Consider the following 6,067-nt stretch of genomic DNA (forward strand, 5'->3'; position numbering starts at 1 on the left):
AGCCTTGTTAGTGGTATAAACAAGCGATTTTTATTTGTCATTACACTATGCCCAATATACTAGCGTTATACTAGCTTTATAGGCTAAACTGTTTTTAGAGATAAAACTATTTACATTCGATAATCATGAAAACAAATCTCAGATAACGGTTGACTAGGTAACAATGTGTAATTAGACCAAAGGTTCATTTTGCACCGGAGTTCTCCTTTAAATCAGGTGAGTTTCATTGGACTATTTTATGCAAACGGCTTGCTAATCATGTCTTACTCATGTAGTTAAAGTAGTGATGGGCGATTTCGAAACACTGCTTCACGAAGCTCAGAAACCTTTATGAATCTTTTGTTTCAAATCAGTCGTTCAGAGCTTGAATCAAACTGCGAAAGTCACGTGATTTCAGGCTTCGTTGCCTCTTAATTGTTTCAAAATGTCAATGATATCTAGGTGAACCCATCATGCGGCGAACCATTGAACAAGCGTCTATGGGTTTTGCCTGATCTCTGATCAGTTTCAAACATTTGTAGACGTTTTAATGAGACATTTGCATAATTAAAAGGAATAATAGTAGTTAATAGTCTCTTATTGGCCTGTTTAGCTGTGTATTAAAAACCCACATGTTATACAGATCCTTAATCTTTATGATATTGGATGATGTGTTGATGGCATTTGATTGGTTACTTTAATAACACATTTGCAATTGTTTGTAAAAGGTGTTTTTATGCATGTTTGGCATGAGTTTGTGTTGCATTTACATTGTTCTGACCAATGTGTGGCTTTTCGAACACTTCAAAAAAGTGAATAATGATTTACGAAGCATTTTGCTCAACTGATTCAAACCTTTGAAAAGCTTTGTTTTTCCCACCACTACACCACTAAAAAATCTGGTTCTCTTACGAGAGTACTCTCGTGTTACGTAAGCTAGCTTATGCTACGGGTAAAGCTCTTTTCTCGAGAATACTGAAGCCAAAAATTATCCTAATTTTGCATTAATTTAAAACGCATTGCTGCACAGAGCAGACCTAGGCGAAGCAGCTCGCGCGCCTATTGGTTGCTCTGCGGCAACTGCTGCAGCCTATCGATGGACTATTCGTGACGTAAGCACCAATGAGGGTGAGGGCGAGTCACGTCCCACAACAATGGGCGTGGCTTATGTGTATATAAGCCGAGTCCAGATAGGATGTTATTTGATTTTTCATCTCTTCAGCGAAGTCTCCACATCGCTGACTCTGCAGAGAAGCTGCGCCGTCGAAGTGCCTTTCAGCGGGACGAGCCATCTGCACGCAGATTGAAGACGCTATTTCCTCGCCTCTTCACCACTGTTCATGCTGCGCTCTCCGGCGCCCATATCCTTTCTCATTGCATTGTGTGTTCGCCTCGAACACACTTCCTAAAAGAGCTGAGCACGTCATCCAGCATTTTAAAGATATAAAATGCTGGATGACGTGTACTTTCCTGCTATTAAATCCAGATAAAACGCAGGTATTACTTATTGGTCCAAAAAACTGCCCACAAAATCTCTTACAATACAACTTTAATTTAGAAGGATGTACTGTTACCTTATCCACTACAGTAAAAGACCTGGGTGTTATACTAGACCGCAACTTGTCTTTCGAAAATCATATTTCATATGTTACAAGAACTGCCTTTTTCCACCTTAGAAACATTGCTAAATTACGTAACATGCTATCTGTTTCTGATGCAGAAAAGTTAGTTCATGCATTCATGACCTCGAGACTAGATTACTGTAATGCTTTATTAGCTGGTTGTCCTGCATCCTCAATAAATAAGCTACAGTTAATCCAAAATGCAGCTGCTAGAGTTCTTACTAGGTCAAGAAAATATGATCATATAACACCGATTTTATCTTCTCTACACTGGTTACCTATTAAGTTCCCTATCAATTACAAAGTACTACTACTGACCTATTAAGCCCTAAATGGTCTAGCTCCTGTGTATTTAATGGACCTTCTATCGCCCTACAATCCATCGCGTTCTTTAAGATCACTAAATTCGAGGCTTCTGGTCATTCCTAGGATATCTAAGTCCACTAAAGGAGGGAGGGCGTTCTCACATTTAGCTCCTAAACTCTGGAATAGCCTTCCTGATACTGTTCGTTGCTCAGACTCGCTCTCCCAGTTCAAAACTAGATTAAAGATGCATCTCTTCAGCCAAGCATTCACATAATGCTTACCTTTTATACTACTGTTGAATCAGATCAAATGCATTAATATTATGAACAGCAGCTACACTAATTATTTCCCATCTGCTTTTCTGCTGTTTTATCGGGACGCTAGTCGAGGTAAATAGCGTTCGTCAGCTCCAGTTTGTATCCAGACTCTCACGGAGACTTCAGATGCCCCAACACCTGCTATGAGACGACTCGACGCCTGTGAAGAGACGACTCAACGCCGGCGATATGTTATGCCCTAAATTAATACATGATGATTAACTAACTGTATTTTTCTATGTACATTTCTGAAATGCACTTTCTGTAAAGCTGCTTTGAAACAATATGTATTGTGAAAAGCGCTATACAAATAAACTTGAATTGAATTGAACTGAGGCGTTTTTGCAAATGCCTCGTTTCTCTAAGTGCGGCTCTTGCCGAGCCCCTCTCAGCGACGGGGACCGCCACATTCTGTGCGGTTCCTGCCTGGGACGTAGCGCTTCTGCACGGAATGCGACACCATGGTTATTTCGACCCTGCGGGCTCGATTAGCCACTTTCGACGTGGACCCCACCCCTCCGCCTCTCTTGTCTGGGCCGCGCCGTAAAAAGCGCCGTTCACAGAGAGCTCCGGAGCCCGCTGCTGTGAGCGAATGCACGTCGGTCATTTCCCCGTGTGCATCGCTCCCTGATTCCCCCGCCTCGATCACGGCCGGCCAGCCGCCGTCTGCTCCAGTCGTGCATCTAGAGTCTAATGGGGACGACGCGGAAGAGGACAGCTGCTCTCTTGCCAGGTTGGTCAGGCTCCATTCCGGACCCCGCCCCTTCCTTGCAAGAGTCGAGCGGCGTGCGATCCAGCGTCAACGCTAAACTTCTTCGCCTCATCACCAAGGCCGTGGAGGACCTCGGAGAACTTTTCCGATCTCAGAAGCGCCACGGACTTAGCTCTACGAGCCACCAAGTCCGCTGCACAGGCAATCGGGAGAAACATGGTGTCTCTCATTGTCACTGAGAGACATTTATGGCTCACTCTGTCCGACATGAAAGAGTCCGACTTTCCTCGACGCGCCTGTCTCTCCAACCGGTCTCTTCGGCCCGGTGGTCAAGGGCTTCACCGAGCGCTTTCTGAAGTTCAGAAAACGTTACAGGCCATGCAACATTTTATTCCAAGGCGCTCCAGCTCCGCGACAGGTCGCTCAAAGAAGCAGCCGCCTAACCTAACAGGTCCCTCCAGGGGACCCAGGCCTAAAATCACGCTGAAAACCGAGCCCTCAAAGTCTTCCAGACCACCCAGAGAAGACCAAGCCACAGCCGAACCTCCATCAAAGATACCATGCTTCGTTCTCTCAGTCCCCTCAACAGAGCCAGCTGGAGAAGTTTGTTTTACAGCCAACGAGCCCGTCAGACGACCTGCTTGTCTGTACCCAAAGGCCGTTTTCACAGCTACCCAAATGCATCTTTAAAAAAGAGCATTATGTCTGTTTGTCCGGCTCATGAAGTTAAAAATTTCTCAACTTTGTCGCTTCGCCAGACACGCCCCATCCAGTCGCCAACGGTCGCGACCGCGCGTGTCACCGGAAGTCGCCCGCTCCCCATTGAAAATGAATGGTATCCTGTCGCGTGTAGTGTGAACGGGGCTTTACAAGTCTAAGGGCCTTAGGTGCCCTTTAAGTATCAGAGCCCATTCGACCAGGGCCTCCTCATGGGCCTGGTCCAGGGGGGCTTCACTCAAAGATATTTGTATGGCGGCAGGTTTTACAACCTGGAAATTCCTGCCCTACAGGCTAAGCTGTTTTCAGTCTAACATTCCTGACTGATAGACTGTAGGTTTCAGTCATTATACAGTTCAGGCTGGCTTTCGTCCACCCTGACTGTTATATTGTGTTAAGCACCCAGTCCATTTTTTATTTGGCTATGTTATTTTCAGGCCAGCTACTCGTCGGTCTGAATACTTCCCATTATTAGACCCACTACTCGTCGGTCTAAATATTACCCACTATTATGTGTGCCACGGGCTCACGCCCTTGGGGCCATGTGTGGACGACTCTAGCACGCACGGCCTTTTACATTGGGTTCCCGTAGCGTAAGCTAGCTTACTCTCGTAAGAGAAAGCTCTCGGTTACTAATGTAACCTCGGTTCTCTCTAGATGAGGGAACGAGTGTTGCGTAACCCTGCCGTGCTTGTGCTACGTTCCGGTTTCGCTTCAGTATGAAAAACCAAAGAACATCCTATCTGGACTCGGCTTATATACACATAAGCCACGCCCATTGTGACGGGACGGGACGTGACACGCAAGCGCGCCCTCATTGGTTCTTACTTCACGAATAGTCCATCGATAGGCTGCAGCAGTTGCCACAGAGCAACCAGCCTAGGTCTGCTCTGACCAGCAATGCATTTTAAATTAATGCAAAATTAAGATAATTTAAAATGCATTGCTGCTCAGAGCAGACCTAGGACCCGTAGCGTAAGCTAGCTTATGCAACACTCGTTCCCTCATCTAGAGAGAACCGAGGTTACGTTAGTAACCGAGAGCGTTATTCTTTCTACCCAAATCCTGGGTTGAGCCTTTTAGGTAAAAAAAAAATGTGGGTTGTTTTTTCAGAGTTTGGGTAGTTTTTGTGTAACCCAGATCCTGGTTCAGATGTAACAACCCAGTGTTTGGGTAGTTTTTCTATTACCCAGATCCTGGCTTGGACGTAACAACCCAGTGTTTAGGGCATTATTGTGTTACCCAGATCCTGGTTTAGACATAACAACCCAGTGTTTGAGTAGTTTTTCTATTACCCAGATCCTGGTTCAGACGTGACAACCCAATGTTTGGGTAGTTTTTGTGTTACCCAACTCCTGGGTCAGACGTAACACTCCAGGGATTGTGTTATTTATTGCAGGCTTTTTGCAACCTCTTCAGGAGAGATCAGTGCTTCATCAAATTTGTGCGTGTCTTCTGTGAAATACAGGTTTGTGTACTTTTTAAAAAATTTATAAATACGTTATTTCTCTGTATATCGTTTGAATTTATGCAAAGCCACATACAGGGGCACGATGTGAGTCACCTAGACGAGTCTCGCGTCGATCTTTTCATGTGATGGAAACGCCTGCTGCCTTGCAAAAACATGTATGATTTTACTAAAAAAAAAAGATTATATAAATGCTTAGAAAGTTCAAATATGTTCTCAGAGCTGTACACTGATTGTTTATGGACAAGTTATGGAGTTTTTGTGTAGTTCAAAGTGACAATTAAATGTTAATGTTTTATTTAAAGCAATTCCAAAATTTTACGCTGGTTTCACTAGTGCCTCCAAATGCTCTTAAATGTGTATCTGCAGAAGATCAAAGTTTATATCCGGTAAGCACGTATCTTTAAAAGGCAAAGCAAATAGTAGAAATATTATCTGAAGAAAAAAGCATTGCATCATTAGCGGTTGAATATTCCAACCCAGCGTCAATGTCTCTGTTTCTATTTAAATTCAGCTTGAACAAAACCATTCATGTTTAGTGTGAAAAAGCCTTCCACCCAGTTCACCTGCTTTTTAGGCCTTTCCTGTGTCAAATTCATATAAAATGACAAAATCAAGAAAGTTCAATGTTAAAATAATTTTATATTTATTTAATTGAATCTCTTTTTATATTCTTGACCTGAAACAACGCAAATCTCGATGTATGAATGAAGAATCAAGAATAAATACCAACCTATTTGTTCTTCAGTATCATGGTGTTTCATTTTCTTAAATTATTTTTGATGATCAAAACAAACTTTAACTAGGGCTGCAATAACTAATTGATGAAATCGATCATGAAAATGATCAACCACCAAACTAATTATAGATTAATTGTGTATCCAGAGGAAAAACATTCTTATGGACAAAACTCATCTGAAAAATAATATGGTTGGTGAGCCAATCC

Source organism: Rhinichthys klamathensis, unplaced genomic scaffold, assembly GCF_029890125.1.
Source record: "Rhinichthys klamathensis goyatoka isolate OS25496 unplaced genomic scaffold, OSU_Roscu_1.1 h1tg000274l_1, whole genome shotgun sequence".
In the NCBI taxonomy this organism is placed as follows: domain Eukaryota; kingdom Metazoa; phylum Chordata; class Actinopteri; order Cypriniformes; family Leuciscidae; genus Rhinichthys; species Rhinichthys klamathensis.